The sequence below is a fragment of the Manacus candei genome, unplaced genomic scaffold, assembly GCF_025592945.1.
Source record: "Manacus candei isolate 608988 ecotype Guabito, Panama unplaced genomic scaffold, ASM2559294v1 h1tg000005l, whole genome shotgun sequence".
NCBI lineage: Eukaryota > Metazoa > Chordata > Aves > Passeriformes > Pipridae > Manacus > Manacus candei.
This window is the reverse complement of record NW_026138053.1, coordinates 18,009,303-18,036,736: the sequence shown is the minus strand read 5'-3', so window position 1 is coordinate 18,036,736 and position 27,434 is coordinate 18,009,303. Positions and strand designations below refer to the sequence as shown.

At 39.0% G+C, this 27,434-nt stretch overlaps 1 protein-coding gene across 11 annotated transcripts in view; it reads right to left on the bottom strand.

The window, feature by feature from the left end:
* Positions 1 to 27,434, bottom strand: part of NTNG1 (netrin G1) — a 497,227-nt gene that overhangs the window by 95,222 nt on the left and 374,571 nt on the right. The window lies entirely within an intron of this gene.

Here is a 27,434-nt window from a genome sequence, read left to right as displayed (position 1 = left end):
GCTCAGAGGAGTCTTGTGTGTATGTGAACCATTTAAAGGAAGAATGAAAAGGAATATAAACAATAATGACAATTGTAAGTGAAATCCAATTTCACCTCATTTCTCTTAAAAGGTGGGATACATTGTTTTCCCTTCATTTGTGTTTGTCAGGATGATAAAATAAATATTTTTAATGAATCACAGTGTATACCTACATAACAGGGAATTGTTATAGAAACAAATTTAAATACTGAATTTCATTATACAGTGAAGAGATGTCTTATTAGTATTCACAATGAATTGTGTGATGTCTCTCCACATTCAAATTATAGCACATAGTGCTTTGAAAGAGAATGAAGACACTCATCAAATCCACATTAGGATACTGCTCCAATATAAGTAATTCAATGAAAAAACACCATTCAGTATCTTTTGAGGAAGGGTTGCAAACTTTGTGATAAACTAGTAATTTGTTCAGTTCTGTGCTGGAGATTGTCATGTAATTTCCTTTGTTACATATGTCCATAATAAAAAAAATAACTGTATAGCTCTGAAAAATATACAGTCACTTTTTAAAACAGTTAATACTAAGACTGTTATCTGCAAATTACACTTCAAGCATGGTGTGTGGTTGCGCTGTCTCCTAACAACCTGTCATTTTTAAAATTTATTTCATCATAGCATACTGAAATATGGAGAAGCCCAACTGGCTGGATAGCAGGGCTGCTAAAAGGGAAAGGAAAGCAGCTGCTCCTGTCCCATGCTGAGCAGGAAAGTAATGTCTGCATGATTCCTGCTGCTGCCTCAGATGGGAGACTCAGAGCAATGGGAATTGGGGGTGAAACCGGTCCCCAACAATATTTCATGGCCTCAGGTACTGTCCCAAATGCCATGGAGAACCTCCCAAGCCTGAATGAGAATATTCTACCTGAAATAAAGCAAGAACATCTCTAAGTGCAAGAAAGGCTTCTGATAAGATAAGTAATACTTTCAATTAACTCATCAGATGTGTAGCATGCAAGCAACTCCCTTGAACTGAGGCAAACTTGCTTCCTGAGTTGATTGTAAAGTAATTCAAATCCGGAGATGAAGAGGCTTCTTTCCCTCTAGAACTGTGGCAAGGCTGCTGCAAGGTGAGGTTTCTCTCTGAACCTCTGCATGCCTCCACTACAACCAGGAGTTGTCATCAGCACATTAACTGGGCTAACTCAGGCAACCTCGTTAGTAAGACCAGGGCAGCCTGGGCCATGTGGTGGTGCTTGGCATTTCAATGCTGTTTGCCTGTGTGGAGGTTGTGCTGCCAATTCTTTTTGCATGTTATTAAACCCCTACAGAGATTGAATCTGGGTGTGTATGCCAGGATGAGACGACTGTAACTCATGAACATTGTAGAATGAATATATCCTAAAAAGCATTTGACTTTTGGTAAGCATTAGGTGGAGAAGTTTCTCACAAGAAGAGACTGAATGTAATTTTTCTATAGTGGTAAAAATAGACTTTCTACAATTGCCTGCTGGGATGCCTGAAGGTAAAGTTTAAGGACAGAGATTTCTTTTATCCTAATACACTTCAATATATTACAGAGTAAGATGATAAGAGAAGCTCTAAGTATGCTGCTTTCCACTGTATCACCCTGGGAAGAAATAAATTATGGCATATTATGTTCCCTATCAGTTCTATCCATCACATGTCTTACTGAAGATGTGATGAAGAGAAACACCTTGGATAGAGTAATGCAATTAACTGCTGCCATTTGAAATGTGAAAAATTACATTTTTTTTATCCCACCCTGTCCAGTTGTTCAACTATTTTTGAGCAAAAATGCTGTTTTAGGACTTGCTGGTTGACTGTAGGACTACTTTCCAACAGACTCTGCTTCTCACAGTAGGTATAAGAAAGGTCAAAACCTTGCAGCAGCTGCCAGTATCCTGGCTGTGCAGCCCAGAGGTCAGGGATGCTCAGGGACAGGAGTGTACCAGGATAGCCCAGCTCCATCTTCAGCAGCCTCTGTGAGGGGCACAACAGCAACATGACCTCCCTAACACTTGGATGTGCTTCTGATGTCTGATGGTAGCTGGGCGAGGCAGCACCTGAAGCCAGAGAGGGATGAAGTTGCATTGCCACAGTGACAGATATGCCTCCACGTGTTCCTACAGGTACTCTATAATTTAAACAGTCTAGTACTGTTCAGCATTTATCCTTAAATGCAATTTTCGGTTCCAGTTTGTACTAAAGGCGCTATATGAAGTGCACTTACTGGAATGAAAAATATCTGCTTATAAAATGAATCAGTTCTTGCAAGGGTGCAAAAATAAAAGACCTCAGAGAAGGTGAAGTATTCTTTCCTCTGGCACAAAATTTAAGGCTGTGCTATGCTACAAGCCAAAGCCATATGCCTTTTTCTTTCAAGGTACGCAACATTTACATTTTTTTACCTAAAAAAACTTTGCATATACCATCTGAGTATTTTCAGGCCCTAATAATGTGTTTTAAGGATAAGAAATGGCATAGCTCTGCTTATAACAATGTCTTTAGAGAGCATACAAAATCACGCTGTTCCACATGGCTATGTGTGATATGTTAATGCAAAAATATAAAAGAAAAAAGCAACTTCAAAAGATATGCCCTTGGATTTTTTTAATTTTCATTTCTCCTAATTTTTCACTCGGCTTTTACTGAAAGTGCTGCAGTGAGATCAGTGAAAAACAACTCTTGATTTTAGCTTACAACTGAAGTGAACATAGAGTTGTAAGTAATTTTAAATGGATTTGAGGTTATTTTTGTGAATTCTGTTACACAGCATTTGAATACATTAGTTAAATAATACTTCATGGGCATGAAAATGCTGGAAATTCAGAATGTTGACCAATAATCAAAATGTATATAAGAAGAAAGCAAGTCTGTTAAGGTATCTTTGATTTTAATAACTCATAGTGACATAGTAAGGTTATGGAAATGACGTATTAGTGTAATTTATTCAAGAAGCTGGAGAGGTAACTTGTCTTTGTCATAGAAGCTGTTAAAGAAAAAAATCTGCTGTTTATCTCTTGCCTCCTTGCAAATGTTTGGGACTCTATATCTCAACTTATCTCTCTATATTCTGCAACACAGTACTGACTAGCTTTAAATTAAAAAATCAGTTCCTCCATCTGATATTATGAATAGTGAAGTTCCTCTCTAAAGTTTTATATTTCTTACACTGCTTTTCTGGACTTAGTTTTGTAAACATTATTTTGCAGATGTAAGAGTTAGAAACTTAGAATCACAACTGTGTGTATATATATATATATATATATATATATATAAAAAAGTTTGCTAATAGCTTTAACTCTGACTTAGCATTTTCTTTTAGGGTTCTGTACCCCCCAAACTTGGAGAAATGACCTGTATACAAATTGATGACAGGACTTGGCTGATGCCAAAATTTTGGATATGATGCTCAAAAATAGAAACTTCTGACTTTTTTTAAATCTGCAAGCACATAAGAAAACCATTTGAAACTGTATGTTTTATATATGAAGAGATATTTAAATATTCTTTTAGAAAATAACCTTATGCCACAGAAAATATTTTATTAGGACTTTATGGTTTATTTAAATTCTCTAAAGTTCCTTTCAATGAAGCAAATCCTATCCTGAGATTCAATTAATTTAATTCCTACACAAGATTTCACTGAAACCAACAGATGTTCTTACTGAATAAAACCTGAATAGCAATTGAATAAAAGCTCCAGGAGGTATCCCAGTGCTTATGAAGTCCCAGATCATCCTGTCACTTCCCAGCAGCTTTTAACTCCGCATACATTGCGCTCCTCTGGAGCTGGCCTGCTTTGCCATCAGCTGCTCTCCCCCAGTGTCAGTGGAGGAAAACGAGGAGGAAGTTTTTGAGTGACAAAAACTAAAAGACCCTGCTCTGCTCCTGGAGCTTGCAGATGTGGCAGGGCTTAGGACAAGATCCCTGTGGCATCCAGGGGCTGTGGGGACCACGTGAAACCGGGGAACAGAGGCCACAGCCCCACCTGAAGGCAAATAAAAGGGCAGTAAACAAATATGTGACTCAAGTAAGTTTGAAGAGTAATTGTGTTTCTCTGAGTGTAAGGCAAGTGTTTTCCATACCAGTGCTTGCCTTCTCAGGTATCACCTTTGTTAATTAAAGAAATGCTTTATAATAGAATAGTTGTCATAGATGATATAATGCTAACACTTTGATATCTTAATTAAATTACACCACAGGCTCTAAGTCCTTCAGGGCACCTTCATTTACGATCTCAATGTTTGTCAGTCACCACCCTGAATGGGATCATGATTTTTTTCAATACCTACACCTATAAATGCATGGCTTTATTAGTTTGAGTCTAGGCTAGCAGGGCTAAGTCAGGCATGGGACAATGCAACTACAAGAGATAGACTGAAAAGGCAGATTTTCAGGTTCTGACTAGCTTTTATAAAATAATGGATCCCATCATCCTGCAGAAGACTTTAGCATAAGTTATGTAGTAATGGTGTTCAAATTCTGATCCTGTACTAGATAGCCCACATTTGTCATTAAAAATCACGAATGTCAAAGAGTTTAAACTCTGTCTCATCCCACTATTCATTCTTATTCGCAGCTGAGGAGCTCATTTTCAGCTTACCCAGTGGTCCAAGGGACACAACTGTGTTGAATACCATAGGTATGTGTAGAGTGTTTATAGTTCAGTTACATGAACAAGATTTATGTAATGGTTTAAGCTAAACAGAGAAAGAACAAAGCTTTCTGCTGGGCTGTTGAATGTCTTAATTACTGTTATTTGTTTACACATTGCTATTGCAGTGGCATGTCACGGAGTGGTCCGAGCCCACAGCTTGCTGAAGGGCATTGCCCAAACAGGGATGAAGACAACCTCTGCCTGGAGGCATTCCCTATCTTGACAGCATTTTGATATATCTCATTGTCAGTTTTATTATTTTGTTGATGGCCAGCTGCTCTTTTCTCACCTTTACAATGACGTGCTGTCAAGCATGCACTGGTCTCAGCAAAGCTCAGGTGTTCCATTGTTGTTGTGCCTTGGAGAGGCGGATGCAGAACAGCCACATCCTACACTCCTGAGTAAATCCAAGTAGGAAAACTTCAGGAAGCAGCACAAAGAATTATATATATATATATATATATATGCATGTATATGTATTTGGTGCTGTTACTCTGGCATTTGTGATGGACAAATCCTTCATGTTTCTCTCTTAACTCCCACTGAAGGCTGTGGGAATCTTCACAACTGATTTAAATTGAAGCAGACTTGCTGCTAGATGTTCCCATTATGTGAACAGCAGCAAGAGTCTCTAATACAAAATTTTCTCACAATAGCAGAAAAAATAATGAAGGGACACACTGTGTCTGATGTAGGACACTGTGGGTAAAATCAGTCTCTTAATGATGAATAATTGTAAAGGTTAAAAGAATGACATTATTGCAACAAAAACTGTGCCCCTCCAATCATCTCAGATGAGGACTGATCTCCCACTGTGTTTTATTGTTTGGAGTTATTTTATTTCTGGACTTCACGTAATATTAATTACTCCCTAATATATCTGCATTTAAAAAAAAACCAAACACCAATTATGAATTATGACATTTAAAATAATTCACCAAGTGAATTTAATTAAGTTACAAACAGAATGTTCTGCAAATAGAACTGCTGCTTTGAGAGCAGGCTGCAGCATGCTGCCTGCATGGCATTAGCCAAACAGGCAGTAATGATGCATGTGTGTGCTAGACTTTGGAAATGAAACTTTTCTGAACCAGTGAAATACCAAGAATAATAATTGTGAGGCTGATCTGTAAGAAAATGTACTGTTCATCCATAAAGGCAGCACCCCAGACTGCAGTCTCCTTAGTGGTTTCATGTTTTGTATTTTTAAAATACTTCTTTAAAGGGCAGCTGCATTATAAGCCAAGTCAATGGTGAGAAGGCTGCAGGAAGGATTTATTTTTGGTTTTGAATCTGTAGTAGACCAGATGAGTAAGAAGGGCTGGAAGGCTTATTAATTTTTGGTATGATTCAAGATGAGAAAGTTCTGGTAAGAACAATACAATTCCACTCTTTCAGTATAGTTGCTTTTTCAGTTTTAGAGAAAACTCGTGGTTTTTTCCACTCCTCCGTGATATGGAAGAAGTTACATAAAAAGGACACTCTGTGCTATGTTTGTAAACTACTCCAGAGTTTTAGGGAAGATCATCTCCAGCTTCCTCAATGGTATCAACGGTGTCTGAAAAAAATCTCTGGAAAAATACACATTTACTCTTTTGTGCTGTGAAAATCCAGTTAAAATTGGACTATATTGCTTACATTCTCATTTTTAATGAAATGTTATGGGAAATCTGTGTCAGTCAGGATAAAGTGGGAGTAAATTTTGTGACTCCATTAAAGCTGCAGTAGACAAAAAACATTAAGAAATTATGTCTTCAAACATGTATTAGGTTATCCTGCAGTGTCTTTAATCAAAATCAATTTTCTCTGAAAAATACATTAAGACTTCAGAAGCTGAATATTTTGATACTCAAATATGTGAACAAAATTACGTTTTGGATCCCTGACCAATTGCAACTGATGCTGGCATCATTACTGGGATTTTTACTTTTCAAGATGCCACAGAGTGGTTAACTGCAGCAGAAGTGGGAAGTTTCAGGGACAGAGCAGCAATGCTCAGGACACGTTTTTCTCAGGTAGCATTTACGGGCACATTGCTGTTACGAACCTTATTCTTTGGAGAATAGAATGTGAATTATTTATCCACAGCTGAGAGCCTTTACTCCCCAAAGTAGTGTCCCTGAAGTCACCGCAACTGTATCTGAGAGCCAATTGTGTGAACCTCCTGTGATGCTGTATAAACGGGATCAGCGACCGGAGTGGCGTGGGAGTGCCTGCTTACAGGAATGGCACTGCAGTCCTTACTCCTGCATTTCTACAGGTAGGCTTTGGGGTGTGTCCTTGGCTAAGAAGGTAGTCTGAAAAGAAAGCCATTGGGGGGGACAGGAGGGGTGGAAGAGTACAACTAAATTTTGAAAAAAGTTGGTGACAACTGTCGAGAACACCAGATAAAACTGAAACAGAGAGGTGATAATGGTATGAAACAGGAAAGGAGAAGTGTGAAGAATGGAGGTCATAAGAAAAAAAAAAAAAGGCAAAAAGCAAGTTTAAAATAGATAATTTCTTTTTGTTACTGTTTTCCTTCTTCTTAGTCCTCAATTATTTCAGGTCATTCCCTGAATACATGTCATGGTTTAACCCCAGACAGCCACCAAGCCCCACACAGCCACTTGCTCCCCCCCCACCAGGATCAGGGAGAGAGTTAGAAAGGCAAAAGCCAGAAAACTTGTGTGATGGGATAAAGACAGTTTAATAGGGAAAACAAAAGCTGCACACACAAGCAAAACAAAAGAAGGAATTAAATCACTGCTTCCCCTGGCCAGGCAGGTGTTCAGCCATCTCCAGGAAAGCAGGGCCCTATCACGCATAATAGTTACTTGGGAATACAAACACCACCTCTCCAAACGTTCCCCTCTTCTGCCCTCGACTTTATATACTAAGCATGCTGTCATATGGTATGACATATTGGTCAGTTGGGGTCAGTTGTCCTGGCTGTGTCTGCTCCCGACTTCCAAAGCACCCCCAACTTCCTTGCTAGTGTGGCAGTACAGAAAGCAGAAAAGGCCTTGGCTCTGTGTAAGCACTGCTCAGCAACAACTAAAACATCTTAATTATCATCACTGTTTTCAGCACGAATCCAAAACATAGTCCCATACTAGCCACTGTGAAGAAAACTAACTCTACCCTGGCCAGAACCAGCACAATATATATGCCAGGAAGTCACAGCCAGGTCTTTCTTCCCTAAATGATAAAACGATGCTTGGAGTCCTGCTGGTTCCTCTTAAAACTGATGGAGAAGGTGTGCTGTTAATGCAGGCCTAATTATTTGCTATGAGTACACAGAAGGTCCAACTTACCAAGCATTATGAGTGAACTACCCAGAGGCAGTTTATTGAACCATGCCCAACTATGCCAGTGAGACTCTATCCTGTGTTGGTAACATTAGCACTTAAAAGTGTAGGGTAATAGCATCACATATTACTTGGAGTTTTCAGAGGTCTTGGCTTCTCATTCCTAACTTGTTCTTTCTTTTTTTTTTTTTTTTTAATCTGCACTAACATAGTCCAAATTGCATAACTAGGTTCATGCACAGAAAATCACACCTTCATTTTGCTGTGTATGAGGTAAGAATTGAGTGCCCAGTCTGCAGGCAGCAGCCTATCTACAATGAGGAATTTTGCACACAAGAAGAAAAGCAAAAGGAAAAACAAGGTCACTGTCTTAAAATGGGTAAAGAAAATGGGATGTAAAAGTGCTAGATTACAAAAAAAATTACTTACCATTAAGTCATTTTCCCTAGTGCCTAATTTTCTTTCACTCCTCCATCTTAGTAGACATTATGCTAAATGACAAAACAAATGGTAAAGACCAGGACAAGAACTTCTTCATGCAAAACAGCCAGAAGTATAACTTTGTAAGTCCTATTTTCCTTCCTTTTTGCCCAAAAGTCTAAAGATGCTCTTATAAAGAGTATATGTTTGTTACCAGAAGTGGGCTCTTAATGGAACTTGACCATAATTTATTTTTATGGCTTGTAATGTTAAGTAATTTTACTTAACGTGCCATTTTAAAACCTAAATGCATAAGAGAAGGAAAAGTATGAGACATAGCAAATGCACTAAGGAAGATTTATACATTTCCACTGAAAAATGAACTGATGATCTGGTTCACTGAAACTACATTTCTCCAGTATTAGGCAAATGTAGCAGGTAAGTCTCCTTCAGAGTTTGACCAATAAGTCTATCTGACGCCTCTAAAATATTTTTTTCAGATGAGGGAAAGATCCCTTAGTTTAATATCAATGTCCTTACTGGATGGACCAGTGTGAGGATACACACTAAGCACCACATTAAGAGTGGTATCACTACACAGCATTTTGTTTGCTGGATGCAAAGCAAGTCAAAACTAACTTGTTAATTATCTGTTTGGTACTATGGTGTCATATCCATCACCACCACATCTAGTACCCTCTACTTGACAGTTTATCTCAAAACTACTAAAAAGGGTCCTCATATGCTCTAAATCATTTCTGACTAGAGCTGCTACTGGCTCCACCAGGAAAAGTCATAGGAAACAGAGCTCCTGTTTGCAACACGACCATCTTTAATGCTTGCGAAGATCTTTTATCAGGCTCTAGTGATTGTATTTAAGTTTAAAAGAAATATTTTTTCTGCTTTATTAGCCACTCAATTGAAGTAAAGTGAGTTATATGAATGAACAAAGACAAACCTCTGTTGCAAAGTTATATATATCCTTATACCTTATTCCTATTATTATCTAAGCATTGTATTGCAAGTCACATTTTAAAACGTATTCAGAGCATGTATGATTCCTGATCTATTTATTTTACTTTTTTGTCTTCTTTTCAGTACCTTGGACTATTATTGTTGTAAACAGCTGTTTATGATCATGTGTTTGGACAGAAAAGATGAAGAACAGGTCAGGAAATATGGATTGTGAGTCTATCTGTTTACTGGTTAATTAACATATTTCAAGAGGGCTACAAGAGATAAAGGAAAATCTAATGGTTCAAATTTGCCTCTACCGTTCACCAGGTCTCCTAATTTAACTTGAATTTATTCTTGGATTCCTTTAAAGCTAAGGTTCCTAAAAATACCTGTAAAACCTAGATACTAATTGGAAGATTGTGCTTTTTTTCCACAGAAAGCTTCATATTCCCACTTCTGCCTCAAACCAGATAATTTCTAAGAGAAACATCAAGCAATTCATTCCATTTGCCTGCGAAGCCTGAGTCACTGCTGTGAAATGATGAGGTTCAAGGCCTGGAAACTTGGATTTTTGCAAATTGCATGACAGGTACAGCCAGGATTCAGGTGGGCTCTTTTATAAATCATTTGTCTCATCTACACAAATCTGCCAATTGACATTTTTCTGATAGATTTTAATTTCTTGTCCCTCATTTTAACTATGAGAGGTACATCAGTGCCTCATGCTATGTTACTATCTCTCAACTCAGGCACTTTAAAATAAATGCCTGTTTTATAAATCTTCTACTTTCTGGCTTGGTATTAATGCAGATGTATGTCGTGGCTTCTTGATGTGGCAGGTGTAGGTGTCCTCACTTCTCAGTGGCCCTGCCTGGCCTCAGTATGTTTGCAAACATTTAAGCCTAAAAGATGTTTTCCCCCCAGAAACCACAAGGTAAATGTAACGAGTAATCAATCTCCTGAACAGCAATCAGAAACCTCCTAACAAACATCCTACACAAACACCATAATTAATCTAAGCTATGACCTGAATTGCAATGGATATAATCGGCTTCAAATGGTGTGCATATTGTACTCATTTTTTTGGCTGTCACAGTCTGTTATATGCAATACAAACATATTGGTTTGTTTTGAAGAATACTAATTTCAGGAGGGAAATGTGACACAAATGTTGTATGCAGATCAGGTTTCCTGTTCTTACATGTTCAGACTAAAGCAAAACACAATGTCAATGTCAAAGCAGAACAAAAAGGATATATATACTCAGAAACTAAAAAAACCCAAGCCACCAAACCTAACACAAACCACACAGCAAACCCAGCCCTCTAACCACAAAGCCTCAGAAAGCAATTGAGGTCTGTGAACATTAAGTGGCGGAGAAAGAGATGTGCTTGGGCACAGGTTCAAATTAGGCAGTGTAAGCTCTTCTTTATTAATTAGGAGGACATCTCAGTTGAAAACTGCAGGCTGATCTTCAGTCAGTGTAAGTCAGCCTAGTGCCATTTCACTCATTTAGTGCAGCTGAAGATAGTAATGCAATTTTTTTGAGACAATACACTTTTTTGCCTGAATTAGTAGGGAACATTTGAAAATTTTACAAAGGAGTGAATTTCTTGTTCACTTGGCATCCATGTTCAGCAATAAAAGCGGGCAGGTTTCACTCCCCAGCAGGCAGGCTGGGAGGCTACTGTGCACAGTAATGTTTACAGGGCAGCATTGTAAAGCTGTTTTTAAATAGGAGCAGAGGTGTTTTCCCTAAGGATTAAAATAATGCACCTTCTAAGAGACACACTTCTAACAATCTTTTCTTTTACACAGATTTTCTTTTTACAAATCTACCTACTAAAATTAATGTTGGAAATGCCTAAAGAAATGTGATCAAAAAAAAGCTCCTCCTTGGGCAAAGACAGGTGACTTACTGATTGTCACTACTAAATATATAAGGATGGGATTTATTAATACTGTTTATTTATTTAGCTTGGCTGTCATTTCAAAATGATATGGGGGGAAAAAAGAAAAAAAAATTCTTTGTGCTTTTTCTGGTGGTAGCTCAAACTAGTTGAGATTGGGCAGATTCTCCCTAGGGACTGTCAAGAAATGATCATCAGGACATTTTTCTCAAATGACACTGAAATTGTCTTGTGAGTCATTAGATTCATCACTTAAATTTAAGTCCGCATTATGCACATTATACCAGGTACATGAAAAGGTAGGGCTGGCCAAAGGATGGCAAAGTCTGACAGGCAACTGTTGAACAGTTACACATTGAGAAGAAAATCGCTAATAATAACCTCGCTTCCTCACAAAGAAGGATCATGAGGAGCAATGGAAAAATAAGTGAAGAAAACCACAGAAGATGAATGGGGCTAGAGGGAATACAAGAACAGCAACACACTAACGATGGTTCAAGAAACACCTTAGCACAACTACTAAAATGTAAAATACGTTTTATTGAAGATTTTTCCTCTTCAATAATTATTTTCTGCGCTTCTCTGTGTTGTCACCACTGAGAGCCTGGTTTTTATTTCCTCTGCCATGGTTCAACACACACCTATGTTTTCTTTCTCCATACAGTATGAAAGTAAAAGACTTATTTTCCTAATTTCTCAGCTGTTGAAAGAGCACCTGTTGCCATTTCCACAGTGGCCTACACTTTTTTTGCCCTTCAACACAGAAGGAATCAGCAACTCCCAAAGCCAATTTTTTTTGCCCTCCATTCCACACCAGATGTAATCTGTAGAAAGCAAGCCTCCTCCTTTCCTCTGTCTTTCTTGTCTCACAGAGTTTGGCCACTTCCTTTGGATTTCTCTGTGGTCACTCTTATCTGTTAGGACCAGCAAGAGCTCCTTCTGCCTCCTGACTCCCACGGCATGGTTCACATCCAGGTCCTGCTGCCCTGGGGAGCGTGGCAGCCGCACTGTCCTCAGACAGCCTCTGGGATTTTCTCCTCCACGCTCCGAGGCATAAGGCAGGCAGATGGGCTCTCAGATGGTGACAGGGACAGCAAGGCACAGGATGTGCAGAAGCATCTCTCTTGTAGAGAGTGAATGGGAACAGACTGTGAAAGGGGGGTCAGGCATTTTCCAGCCATGCTTTGCACAGGACAGAAATTGCAGCTAGTGAGTTTGAGGTTTCAAAGCCTGGGCTCTGAGCTGGACATAAAATAGAAAATTTTAAAATTTCACTCAAAAGAAAATTTCCACCAATAATAATTTCTGTATCTAGCATATATAAGTTTTTAAAAATATTGACACAAAACACTTTATTTTGGGGTTTTAGGGAAGGAAAGAAAAAACAAGAAAAAAGTGGGATGCAGAGAAGTGAGAAATAGCAGCACTAGACAGACTGTGACTATTATTTGGGAGATTTTCACAGTTGTGACAAAATAAACCTGACTTTTTATTTCAACAGCTAACATCATATTTTAAAAACCAAATAAAGCAAGCCAGATCTACAGACTATCTCTAACCAGTTCAGTTGCTATGGTATAAATTAATAGATTAAGTATGTTGAGGGTATCCCTGCTGAAATGTAAAATGCAAGTGCTGAGAAGCTAGCCAAGCCATATGAAAGCATACCAGCTGGGCTGGGACAGGAGAGGAAGAAGGTCAGGAACTCTGGAGAGAAAGAGGATCAATATCAAACTCTTGAGAGGAATGAATTCGAGTCCTACAGAGAAAAAGAAAACTACCTTAGGTGAATTGTCAGAAGCAGCTGCTTGTTCTAAAAATAATAGTGCTTGCTCTTTTGCTCAAGTTTCTTTTTCTTCTCTTTTTTTTTCCTTCTCATTTCCTTTTCTTCTCTGCTTTCCCTTGATTGATAACAGAAAAAATTGGTGCCTCTATATGCTATTGCAAAACTGCTGAAATCTGGCAAGAGCAAAAAGGCTAGAAAAATAAAAGATTAAAAATATTAAAGTACATTCAGCAGCCGGGAAGCTGACCCAAAACTTCAGGTAACAAGTTCATGCAGGTGTCAACTTCAAGTTCAGATGGATCAGCATTTCAAGTGAATTTTCTGCAGGGTTTTTAGAGAGAAGGGTAAGAAAGAAAGTAATACAACTGTAAGAAAGCTTTCAAGCTTACTTTGGGCATACAGTCCTCTCTGCAGTTCAGCTTAATGGAAGAGATATTCAAATAGTCTAGATTTTTTTTCCTTCTGCAAATTTCTCAATTAGAAATGGTTTATTAATTAATGGAAATTAGGGATAAATCCCACTAACTAATCATAGACCTTCCCCTCTGAAAAATGGCTTGCTTTCCCCAGGCTTAGCATCAAGGAGAGCTCCAGTACCAGTCCTGGGCTAGGGGCAAGGTGCAGAAGGAAGGAGGGGAAGCACAATACTCACCCCATCTCATCCCCTACTCTCACATCTCTCTCTCTTTTCTGAGGCTCAGGTTTTGTCTAAATGCTTTGATACTCTTACCATAGTGGGGCCTGAAAAATACTAATGTCGATAGAGAAAATGAAAGCAAACCTGTACAAATTCTGCTAAAGCCACCGATGTTAGTCTGGATTTAACTTGTGCAAATCAGAGCACTCTATGGACCTGAACAGCTGAAGAATAGAAACTATTGTACAAAAGGCAGCATTGTGTAAACCTAAGATCTATAAAGTCTCTTCATTCAAATCTTTAGCTCTAAAGAGTCTCTGTATTTTCAACTTAGTTACAGCTATGAAGTGTAATGAGATATGATGCATGCTAAAGACCTCGGCTATCAATTAGTAATAGGCAGGAATGAAAGATGAATATCTAATGTTTCACTGATATGGTCTCCAGTGAGAACCGCTGGGTATTTTAAGTGCATGCCTGCATTCCTGGGGAAGACACAGTGAGCGGCTTGATGCCCACAGCAGTTGGCACCAAACAGTTGGCAGCTTCTTCATCTCCGTCTCAGGAGAGCACCCGCTGTACACTAGGGTTTGGTTTCATGTTTAAATCTCACACAGAACCTGCCATGGAGAATGACACTGATGGTTGTGGAAAAGACATTCAGCAAAGGCACCACGTCAGATGTGGTAAGAAAGAAATGTTTTCTATGCAGTTGAAGTGACTGCTCAGAAATAGGTTAAAACTCCTGTGGCATGGTCACTTGTGGATTCGATGGGGCCTGGGGGGCTGTGCAAACACTTGCACGGGCAGGAAGAGCCTGTCCCCAGCACAGGAGCACAATGAGTGTGGCCACTCTCCATCCCCACTTTCTTAAGCACCTCTGCTCAGAGATAGTTATATCTAATGGGGCTTAATGCTCTGAAGCTGTGAATGCAAGTGCATATCATAGATCTGTTGATATTCTAAACCCTCAGGTATTTAGACATTCTTTTAAATGAACAGCTCACATAATGTTTAGACACCTGAGATGGAGACCAATGGAGCTTTTCTACTAGAGAAGTTGTTTTTAAAGTACACTTCATTACAAAAAGCCAAAAGCCAGCAAGATTGTGTTCCTTATAAGGGTAACAGCAGCTAATGCATACAGCACAAATATATCTATTATTTACTAGCCATCTCAAGTCCTACCAGCGCCGGCGGCAAACCAGACTGAATCTTATCAGCAAAACTGCTTTGACACCAAGCTGATTTTCTCACGGATAGTTTTCCTGGATTCTCCAGGCTCTGCAATGAGAACTGGAGAAAAAAGCAGGATGGCATACAAGCTCTCTGCAAACAAGCCTACAGAAGCAGCCAGTGCTAATCATCAGAGCTGCTGGCACACTCTTAACCTTCTTGCCATCAGCTGTGCAATTATTCTTTTTTTTCAGATCTGATATAAAAGAATCACAGTTTTATTTTTTCCTCAAAAAGTTCAAGCAACAGTGATATGACCTTTAGGGGAATGCTATAGAAAATGAGAGAGATAATGGGTCCTTTGAAACAATGAATCAATGGGGTGAATGTATTTTCTTACATAATCCATCACCCTGATAAAATTTGCACTTGCTCTGTTAGGGAATAAATTGGCTATCACTCTGTGGTGGGAGAGTGGCACTCATGCACACTGCAGTCTTTAATGAGGACACACAACTGGGGATATTTTGAGCTCAACGATTTACATAAGCCAAGAGTCCTGTGCATGCAGGACTCCAGAGCAGTGGAGAAAGCAGGGAAGCAAAAGAAGGAATCGCCCAACTTTCATGTGTCCCCATGATGTCAGTGTTGAAAAGAAATGAATGGAAGATAAAGAGGCTGTGTGTGTCACCAGCCAGAGGGATGGCACAGGGGGCTTGCTGGGGCACTGCCACTTCGCTTTTCTGCCTGCTGGTCAAGAAAAATACACTGATCGTTGTGAAGAAGAAAACTTGCACTTGTTGTTCTTCTCTGACAGTTTAACACACCTTTTGAGAGATGTTTTGGAAACTGTTTATCACAACTGAGGGCTTTTAAGTAGGGTTTGTGGAATTTGGTGGCAGTCAACAGAAACACCAAAGGTAACTAGAGCAGCATTAATTTAGATTGTCTTGGACTGTAGATAATAGTCATACAGTTACAGTAACACCTTAATAAAATACCTAAATATTACAGGTATAGAGAGCATCAACCAATTTCAAGATAAAAAGAAGCATCTGCATATCAAGCCTTCTGTACAATCCCATAGCTGTCATCTTCTTGCAAAGCCAAAGTCCTTTGGGAATCAGAAATACTTCATGCTTTTAAAATCTCGATGAATCCACTATGAAAAGAAATCATAGCACAGCAGTATATGCCTAGGAAAAAATCTCCAAGCTACTATTCTTTTTAAATGCTGACAAAATTAATAATTCAGGATAATAAAATTCAAAATCATTGCACTTTTTTTGTCCTTATAGTGACATTATTAAACAAATAAGTAAACCAACACTCAAATTTATTTTTGCTTGGTTATTTGAGTGAGTTTTAGCCAATTACTGTGAAAGATAAAACCACCATATTACTACAAGCATAAAATGAAAATAATAATTTTTTTTTCTCTGCTTTCTCACCCTTTCATCATCTATATGCAGGACAGTACTTTGGATATAGTTCATCTCACTGCTGCCACTGCTGGTTTGCCCACCAGTTAGTCAGGCTGCTTCTCTTGTGCAGGGTGTCAAACAAACACAAGAGAAATGAACACAGTGGAAAAAAATGCTTTATGGTTACACTCATGGAAATTGCTGAGAGGATTAGGCAGGCATCACAGCTGAAACCGTTTTTGCCTTTTTAAAAAGCTAATGTTTCAATTTGATACTGTCACTTCAAAACAAAAAAGGCAAATTAACATTTCCTTGAAGAAAATAGTAATTTCTTAAAAGACTAGTCTTAAAGATGTTGTCTTTTTGGAACTGGAATAATTCATAGCAGAGAGACAACATGCTGAAAGGTACATAGTTTGTTAGTAGTAAATAGTAGTAAATACAATCCTGTTCTCTCTGTTCTGCCATTTATAGTGAGGCTGACTGGGCTGCCAGCTCTTCTGTCCAAGAATCATTAGCAATTCATCAAAAAAGCAAATGTCATTATACACGGGAAGCCCAGGGAATTATTTTGCATTTGATTTCCAGCTCTGATAGCATTGTTATTGATTAAAATATTCTCCTGCATAACATGAGCTAGACACAAAAGATCATTGTATTTTTGAACTTCCAATCACAGTAATCCTGAGTTGCCCAAATACTTAAGGGTTTAATAAAACTGAATACACAAACCTCTTAGGTCAGACTTCTAGCCTGTTAACTAATGACCTTCCTGGGAAGCTGCCAGACCAAGGCACAATTTCTGAAATACCTAAGAACACAATCCTAAAATCATTGTATCAGTATACTGTATACCAACAAAGCCAGGAATCCTTTACTGCAGAACTCTGTTTTAGGTAGAAATTATGAAAATGAGGAAGGAAATATTTCCTTGTGTTGCCTGTCTCGAGTAAATAACAGGACAGTGAGGTCAGCACAGTGAGGTCATGTGCAATCACAGCTCAGCCTCCCCGAGGGAGTGATACAGGGCCTTCCTGTGAGTACAAGCCTCTACCACTTCCATTAGAAACTTTCATTTTATGAGAAAAATGGCAAAAGACCAAGCAGGTCAAGAAGAAACATGATAATTTTGTCTTAAAGTGAAAAGGCTTTTAATTGTATTTCTTGAAAATGCTCCTTTATGCTTTACATAAAGCACAAAACTATCTGGCTGCAGTGCTGTGTGTACAACTGGGAGTTAGGCAGGTGTTGGTACACCTGAGGCGTAAGAAAGGTGTTCCTCTGAATGTCTCCAACTGACACCATGTGTCTCAGACACCCCTGACAGGACCTGTCATTGAGGTTGCCTACAGTACATGGCCAAGACATCTTCAAGGATTTCCCAAACTTCCTCAGGAAGCTTACAGTGCTGCAGAAAACAAAGACTCATGGATAGCTTTTGGTCCCCTTGAAGAATAAACAACATTAAGTCTTCACCTGAATGGGAAAGAGACTTGGCAAAAGACCAGGCCACAAAACAACTTTGACAGCAGTTTGCAAGATATCCAGAAGAAAGATGGGGAGTTGTTTCTGCAGCCAGTGAGACACTATATTCTACCATTTGTGGGACAGGCAGGGCTATGGCTTGCAGCAATTTAAGGCCACATACGGATTTAAATCAACACAGCTGCTGAAGAAACCAGGAAAAGGAAACAAAAAGATCTTATGGCTCCATGTGGGCATATCTGAGAGGATCAGCTGGGATGTTCCCACAAGGCTGAAATAAAATGAGTGTGAGGACTTGGTATAAGAAAGCACCAAGTTTACTATTCAATGGTTAGTCTGTCTGTAACTAGTACTGGATACAGAGGAGAACTGGTACTGAAGGAATCTGATCCCTCTCTCTGTAAATGCCAAACCAACAAGCAAACTGAAGGAATTTGATCCCTCTCTCTTGTAAATGCTAAACCAATAAGCAAACAAATAAACAAAAAATCTACCAAAAACCAGAGGAGCTTTGTTTAGATAAATGCATCCATCCAAAGCTAACAGATATGAAGCACTGCTGGACTCAGACACAATGACACTTCCAGCCCATGAAGGCCTTTGACATCTACTCCCCAGTGACTGTGGCTGAAGGGATGAGTTCACGGCCCCTCCCTGGAGGTCAGAGTCCCACAGCAGTTGGCAGACTGGACTGGCTGCTCACATCAGTGCAGAATTCATCAGTTTAGCTGACTGATCTGGCAGCTTGTGGTTAAGAGCTAAACCAGGAGACCTCAGGGCTGAAGCAGTGGGGGAGTCCCCTCTGTGGCCTGTGCTGAGGGGAAATGGGCAATAACCACAGCAAGGATGGAGAGGAGGAGACAGCAGCAAAGAACAAGCTATCTTGAGCCATGTGGTGAACACATCAAAGTTTAAAAGACACTTGAAACATCAGGTTCTGGGGAACTAGAAAACCTCCAGAGGTGGTGGTCAGTAGAGAGGACAATAGTGGCAAAGATTACCACCTCTCTTCCAGATGCCTCACTAGATCAGCTTCTGCTTTATTGAAATGTGTATTTAGCTTCAGCTTCCATTGCTGGAAGTGATGGAATCAATCTGAACTTTATCAGCAAAGAAGGAGGACTGTGGTTCCAAAATAAGAGAAGACAGGACATGTACAGACATGCAGATTACTGCTGTTTTCCACACCCTGCTGTCATAGCTCAGCTTTGTCATATTTAGCCATAGACAGGTCACAATTATTTTCTGTTTCCTTTTCTTCTCACCTAGTGAATTACGCTGGAAAAGTTTAGTTAATCAGAATTAACTTGTTTCTGCCACACTGGTAATTACATACATAACTGCCTACATGCTATATAAAAATTCAGTGATCTCAAACCTAGAAAAACACATGTATGTGGGCTAGGGAAAGAGTGGGCTGAGGACAGGTACAAACAGCATGATTTAGTTAGCTTGACTGAATGTTAAGTTTCTGTGTGTTATTCTAAGATACCTATTTATTTATAGGTTTGGATTTTTACCATATCAAATATGTACTTTTTTTATAAAATTAAAGTATCCTCTACTGAGAAAGCATCAAAAATCCCACTCCAGATATTTAAGGATGACAGTGGATTTGCTCTGCTTGATTTATTTATTGAAGTTTTATCCACCTACATCTTTCTCAGGTGTTACCGTTCTGCTTCCAGTTTCACATTTTAAAAGGAGTATTATCCATCTAAAAAGAGGCATTCTTAAATCCTATGTAATCTTCACACTAGACTGTTACTTCTAAACATGTGCCTAAAAATGCAGTGAACTAATATATTTTTCATTATATAAAAACACAATACTGCTGAATGTTCCATTTCTGATTAATTAAAGTGTGAGTATTGTAACATGCATTTTTTTTAACTCCATTTTTTAGGTTCACTTCTTTTGAAAGCCATGGTGCAAGCTTTGCCTCACTATGGACCCAGCTTTCAGAAATGAGGTGATAATTAGGTGTGGATGAGTCTTCTGTTTGAGAACCTCCACAAATTTACCCAATTAAGGTTGGTAATGCTGGTCGTTTGTTAACTAAGAGCTTAAGTGAGCATGTCAAGGTTAGTCTCCTGGTGTTGCTAAGCCTGTGGAAGACCGTGATGGCTTCTAGTCAGTTCTGAGCAAGGTAAGTTCCAAATTACTTGTTTTTTTTCTACTCTCCTAGAATTCTGTGGCTGTTGATTTATGGATAGCATTTTATGATTAGCCAGTATGTTTATTTCTAATGCTGTGGATACCTGTTGAAATTGCTGTATGCTACCCTCTGCTGTGTGTGTTAGTGTATGGTCCTGCTGGAAGTGCCCTCAGCAAGTGGTGATGGGGAGGTCAGAGGAGCACGTTGATAGGACAGAAATTGCTTGTTTGCTGTTGAGTTACTGCTGGAGCTGGTACTAATGCTGTGGATCTGTTCTGGACGCCCTCCAGTGGAAGTGCTTTGTCTGAGTTATGCAGCAGTGTTGGTTCTCAAAGTCTCAAAGCTAAGGGATTGTGGGGTTGTGTGCTGTGCCCTTTTGGTTCATCAGGGAAGGCTGCAGCATGCTGGGAGACACCAAATCAAAAAGCAGGCCTGGTGTGTGGGGCAGCTGCAGCAGCATGTGAAAAGTGCTAGAGTATCACCACCAGAATTTCTCTTTTTCTGATCTAAAATTTGACATGTACTGTGAAAGAAAAAGACTTTCAAACAATATGTGTTTTAATAATTTGCTAATGAGCCACTTAAAAATAAGTTTAAGTAATAAAGAACTCTATATTAATGAAAGGTTACCCCACTTCATAAAAAAATAGTAAGAGACTGCACTTGGTATCAGATGCTCTAAAAGCACCCGGCTGCCATACAAACTGTTTCCAAGACGTTACAAGCATGTGACTCATACAGTAAGCGATGTAAAATATCAATTGCCAAAACTTCCTTAGAAAAGCTTCTTCCTAGATAAATTTAACAATGTCCATATTGTATTTTGCTTAAAGCTGATTTCAAAGTATCTTAGCTTAAGCTTTGAGGAGTCCAGTGCCTACTAAACAATTTTTAAAGTATTTTCAGTGGTAAACTAAAGTTCTTTAAAGACTATAAAAGAACCTAAGACAGCACAATGCATATGGAGCAGAAACTTCTATGGGGAAAAAAATTTCATAATATGAGGATGCAAAAAGAACAGGACAGAAACATTGGAAATATTGAGATGTCACTCCATAAATCATTGTTGTACCCTCTCTTAAAATATATTTTTGCTTTCTTCACCTGCCATAGGACATTGCAGAAATAGAAAAGATTCAATATCGTGATAGAGATGATTAGATGTCTGGGCTGACTTCTACAGGGGGGAAAAATGAGAACTTGGTATTATTTAGGAAGAAATACAACAGTATAGTGTGACTTGCTCAAAAGCAGTAAATGAAGTGCTCTATTTGTTATTTTACCTAATGAAGTGAGGCAAATCAGTAAAGAGGCAACATATTTAAAATGTATTACTGATGGAGCTTAATCTTATGATGTTTAACTGAAAGCCTGGTCATTTAAAAAAAAAAAGGTAATGAACATGTGATGCAGAAATGCAAAACACCATTTAGGTCAAGCTAGATTCTGGATTTATGTTGGTTGTTGCAGACAACAGAACTTAGTATTGAAAGAGAATAACATTGCTACTTAAAACCTGAAAAGAAAAAAAAAAGTAACAACTCTGTTTCAAAAACCATTTTCAACTCTCAAAAGGTCAAATTCACCCCAGAACAACAGCTACAAAGTACACACAAGCTGAATTTGGTTCTAGATGTGTATGACTTTATCTTTCATCTCCAAGGTTTTACTGAAATTTATTTTTTTTAAATTTTTGTTAAAAGCTCAGACTGAGTTGTTATTCTCAGCACAGTCCAATATTCTTTAATGGGACTATCATATTTTATTTGTGCATTTTAGTCAAATGCATTAGTCATGTATCAGAGATGACCTTGTAAGGGATAACTTTGAAAGCAGGAGAACATTACAATATTATGAAAGGAAATCTAATTAAAATAATACAAGTTAATAAAGACAGAGCATTAAATAAAAAACAAGAAAAACATGCTCAGGGAGGGAGCTAACTAAATGGAAGTATGCAGTGAATATTGCCATTCTGAATTATTTTGCTCTAAGTATGTCCCTTGTTATGGGCATTTGCAACTGAATACAGTTAATATGTTCCACTTTGTCAAATACAGAGCAATCTATTTTACACTGTCTCCTTTTTTTGAAAGAATGAAAAAAAAATAAAATTTGCCCATTAGAAAATACTTAATCAATAGCAATTGCAAAATACAAGCCAACTGAAATAGGAAATAAAATAAGAAATTGCTACTTTTCCTAAGAAAGCTCGATGGGCTTGGTTATCTATTTACATCAGTGCTACAGGACTGTGAGACACACGTAAAACCCTAAAATGCACAACTTGCTACACAATGCAGGCTCTAACCCACTCCCTTGGATTTGGATGGAAAACAACTTCCACATGCCAGTGATGCTCTTGGAGGTGCAGAGCAGCTGTGGTTGTCAGTGACGCCGAGCAGAGCTGTGGGGAGCACAGGGTTAGCATAGCTAAGCTAACAAGCCCCGCAGGAGGGTCAGTGGCGTGGCTGTTTTGTTCTGGGAGCACAACAGGCTCGCCATCTTCTCTGTACAAGCTGATAGAACCAGGCTGGCCCTGCTCTCGCTACCAAAGGTGTGCGTTGTTGCGTCTGAGCCCAGAAAGCACCACAGGCACTGTGAGCACCGGTTCCTGCCCTAGGCAGAGCTGTACACGTATGATGCACAGCACATACAGGGAGACTCTGCTAATGGGACTGGAAACCCAAAGAGAAGAACAAAGAGATGTATTTATATCCACTGCCAAGGCAGAGAAAGAAAATGTACCTAATTCTGGCTCCTAACTTGCACTGAAAACTTAGAAAATGCCATCGTTACAGTTCTTATGTACAATATTGCCTGAGGATGCAACCATGGCAATTTGCACATCCTCAGGAAAGCTAGTGATTATCTCAATGTGGCCAGAAGAAAAACTCCCGACAAAACAAAAATGGACCCCCCCCAATAACATAAACACCCCCAACACATGATTCTGATTAAATGCTGCCCTCACTGAGGAGAACTGAGCTTTACATGCAGAAGCTATGCTATGTCCCAAATGAAGACTCAAGCTATTTAATCCAAATATGGTTAAACTGAAAATTACATTATCCCCTTTTTAGCCTAAATTATGGGCAGACCTTGGCACATGAAGCCTGACTTTGGAAACGTGCCGATCGCATGTCGCTGCCTCTTTGTGATGTGATTTGATGATGTGATTTCGATTAGCACGCGGCAGTGGGAGAGGGATGCTGATTGTAAAGAGCAATCCCATCACCTGACAATAGCTCTGTGATGAAATCTCTCACACAGATTAAAGAGGGAAGGGCAATAACTCATCAGAAAAAGCAGAACTGTCTGCTTAATTACTTGAAAAATGTCTCAGCCACTACCTTTTATGACACCTGGTAGGCATAAACATGTCCGCAGTTTTAATTAATTTTACCTCCTTTTTCATTGCACCTGTATAGCCTGGAGAAATGGGATTCTAATGAAATTACAATCAAGCTTTTCTATGGAGTTTGAAACACACTTTGGCAATAACCAGAAAATGAGGCATTTCCATGGATTTAATTAGGGACAGAAAGTGTACTTGGCAAAAATACTTCCCTACAATTATAATTATTCCAAATCAAGCCACAGTGTAAAGTCCCATCTCTTAATTCATATACATTGCTTTTTCGTGTCCATTTTAATTTAAAAAGATAATGGAGCAGGCTTTTCCCTGGGGTGAAGCGGAGTTACAGTGAAAATCCCTCTCTTGGCATTTTAAAAGCAGCAACAGCATAAGCTCATACCTTTGACCTTGCAGTCCTGTAACTCTCATTTAAAATTAATGAGTGAGACCCTTGAATTTATCCTGCTGAAAACAACACTTTTTATAATGACTTTTATAAACATACCACTAATTGTTCAGCATCCTGAAGTGCCAGCTCTGCAGAAAAAGGAAAGGAGCAGAGGTCTTTCTCACCACCTTTTTCTTTTTTTTTTAATTATTATTTTATTATTTTTTAGTTTTTATTTTATCTTTTGGGGGAGGCAGGAACAGGTTTGCTTGCATTCTTTGGGGACACTAGCTAGGAGCTGCTGCCTTGTCAAACACAGGCCGAGTCTGTGCTGAAGCTTACGAAAAGATACCTTGTGTGTTCCCTCTTTCATATCCCTCTAGGGAAGTCATGCTCATGCTGGTCTAAAGCAGATAAAATTGAGATAAAACCCTGAATACAAATTATAGATAGAAATCCAATGTTCTCTAACACAATAGTCAGTCACAACATGTAACCCTCCTGCAGCTGAAATCTTTCACTCCATTCTGTGAATTTGTCATGCATCTTAATAAAGCAAGCGCTTTAGTGGGTGAAATCCATGTGGATGAAATCAGGAGAAATTAAGGAAGCAGGATAAATACCGGGGGAAGCAGAATCCAAAATATGCATTAACAATGCAGTCACAGCAATGTTGTATTGACGTTTCTAGCACACCTCAAGCTCCACAGCTCGATAGTTTGGGTTGATGTAGGACCAGCACTCAGGCACCAGCCAGGATATTCAGTGTTCCACAGCACCGCTGACAAATACAGTGCAGGCCTCTAGCTTGGCTAGTGCTGAACAGAACATTTTCCATGAGCCCCAGCCGTAAAAACACAAATCCTCTGAACTGGTGAGGTGTGGTTTAAAGTTAGTGACTCAATATTATTTTTCTCTTGTCCTTAAATCTCCCATTCTGTGGACAGATATTTCATAGCAAATGTAGCTCCAGTTTCTCAAAAACTGACTGACTGATATTGTTTAGCAGATTCACACAGGCATTTAGCTAGGTCTTATTTTATGCAATCAAGCACATTACACTTGTTTTAATTTTTTCCTTCAAAGGCTTAACATCTGGAAGTGACAGAATTAATAACTCTATGAAAATGTCATGCAAGTATATGAAGTATTTTTGAAAGTAATATTGCATCCTGGCTATTCAGAAAAAAAAAATCAGTATACTGATGGTAGTCAGATGCAAAGTACCATAGCATGAATTTGCAAGGTTTTTGACACCATTTTTAGAAGCATTTTGGATTCCATGTTTTCCCCCATCCAGGTTGCCTGTGTTTATCAATTAGCATCACTGGAAAGCTCTCAAATATTATCACACATATAAAATTCTTTATCGAAAATGCATTGAATGGTTTGGGCCTAGGACAGAATGTGAGGAACCTGTACTAGTGCAGACTGGAACTACCAAACGACTCCAAGACAGGCATGTCTCGGAATGACTAGTATATGCTTTGGGAAGTGGGTATCTGAAATCCTCATGTGTTTAATTGCCCTGAATAAAGCCACAGAAAACCTGACATGCTGAGGCCAGAGAAGTGACAATATGCCACTTATGAGAAATACAGCAAAACAACAGATTCAAAAGATATGTCTGTTCCTTTGAGTATGTCACTCTTCCCAGTGCCTGTCATCCCTGAGCAGCCATTTTTGTCATGACAAAACACTGTTTGCACTGGAAGACAAAGTAGAACTTGACCCTCAGTTTTAAAAATGAGGTACTGGGGGAGGAAATGGGATTGCTGTAGTGCAACTGATCAGCAAGAGGAGAGAGGCTGTGACAGAAGTTGATAACTGTGAGTCAAAAACAGGACTGCAAAGAAGAAAAACCAGAATTGCAGGTAACATTTCATGAAGAATGACTTAAAGTGAGCAGGATCTACCTGTCAGGTGGATTAATTTGGAAAGTCACACTTAGGCTAAATATGTTTGCACTGTATTTAGTTGCACAGAACAGAGAACTGAGCTGAACTGTTTAGATGTTCTTGTGATAGTCACAAACCCGATAGCTTGGGTAGCAGCAGCCTAGCTTTGGCAGTGCAGTGCTCATCACGGGCTAATTGGCCTTGCTGACAGTGCACTGGCTCTGCCAGATGATTTATGGCTTCCATGCTACATCACTATCGTATCACTACCATACAGTCTTTCCTATCCATTCTCCCAGTTAAACTCTCATTCAGGCTCTCGCCATACCGTGTTTTGATTACAGCAACAACCTTTTCTCTGGCTTTGACAAATGCAATCTTGCTCTGTTGATAACCATCCAGAAATCCAGAATGCTTCTGCAAAGATCATTTCTCTAGCTCACTGCATGCTCTCGTCACATTCCAGAACCAGCTACTCCTTCTCCATCACATCAACCATCAGCTGTTTGCCCTCACTTTTGAGACCCTTCACAACCTATTCCTGCCCAACTCACCTTGTCCAGTTCAGCATCAGAAAGCCAGTGCTGTCCCCATATTGTTGTCTGGTGACAAGAGCCTTCAATCCTTACTTACTTATTTATTACACAGGCACCCTTGTACTTTCTCCCTTGCTGTTTTCACACTTGGGAGGAGTTCTCCATAAACATCAGTGAAATGAGATCATTAATCTCCTCAAAAGAGTCTCTGTTTTGCAGTGATGACTAGTGGAAATATGGTACTAAATACTAAGTGTTTGTCATGCTGGCTAGTGTTGAATCCTTACCTCCTTGTGCTTCACAACTTGTCTACTCTTCTTGTCTCCTTAAAAAGAGAGCTTACATTTGGTGCAAGAGATCATCCAGTTGCTTGGACAGCATGTAGTTAGCACGAGAATGACTCATAAATACATGTTATCCTAAATAATAGTTGTATAAATAATTTTTACATAATAATTAAATAATTTTCTATAGTGGTACTATAGAAACTGCTCACTTGGGAATCAAGCAGTTAAACCCCTATCTTCACTAAGTTTATGGAAATGATGCATCATTAAGTGCCAACGCAGAGTGTAATATTACTCTCCGCCTGACTTCCTCTGCAGACTCCTACAACATTTTAGATATTGTTACTGCTGTTATTCTCACATGCTATTTTGACATTCAGAGAACTCTGATTACCTTGTGACAAAGAAGGATAAGAGGCGTGAAAAGATTTTTAGACAAAGAAAATCTGAAAAGGGTGGACTGTTTAGCTGAAGAAGGAGATGGATAGAGAGGTGATACACAGCAAGTAGATTAAGTTGTTACAATAGCATCATCAACTTCTTAAAAAAACTACTTGGAATGCCTGAGTTATAACAGTAATCTCCTAAATTTAGCTGGCACGGCAAACAAGTGCTGTTCCTTGAAACTACCACACTGACCGACTTTCAAGAATTCTCTACAAAAGCAGGAACTTGAATGCTCTGTGATCCCCTCTAAAGCACTAAAAAATGTATTTAATTCTTTTGAAGGTACCTAGAATGAACAGTGAGATAGTAAAGGAAGTATGAATCATGGTTTTCCATAATTTTCTTATATTAATTTTCCTCTGGGAAAATCCTTAATTGCAGTATTCATTAGGAGCTTGTACACTAAAGCATTTAGAAGCAATGTGGTACTGTGGGAAGTTGCCAGCTCATCCATGGAACTAGTGTGAGATAAGGTACAGGTGTTAGCTCCTGTTCACTGCACATTCCTGCAAGTACGTAGATTGTCACAGGCACTTCAGATGAACTGGAAGATCATGGTATAAATCATGTTATTTGAATCAGAGATCTTCAAGTTTTAGAGAGTACCCCAT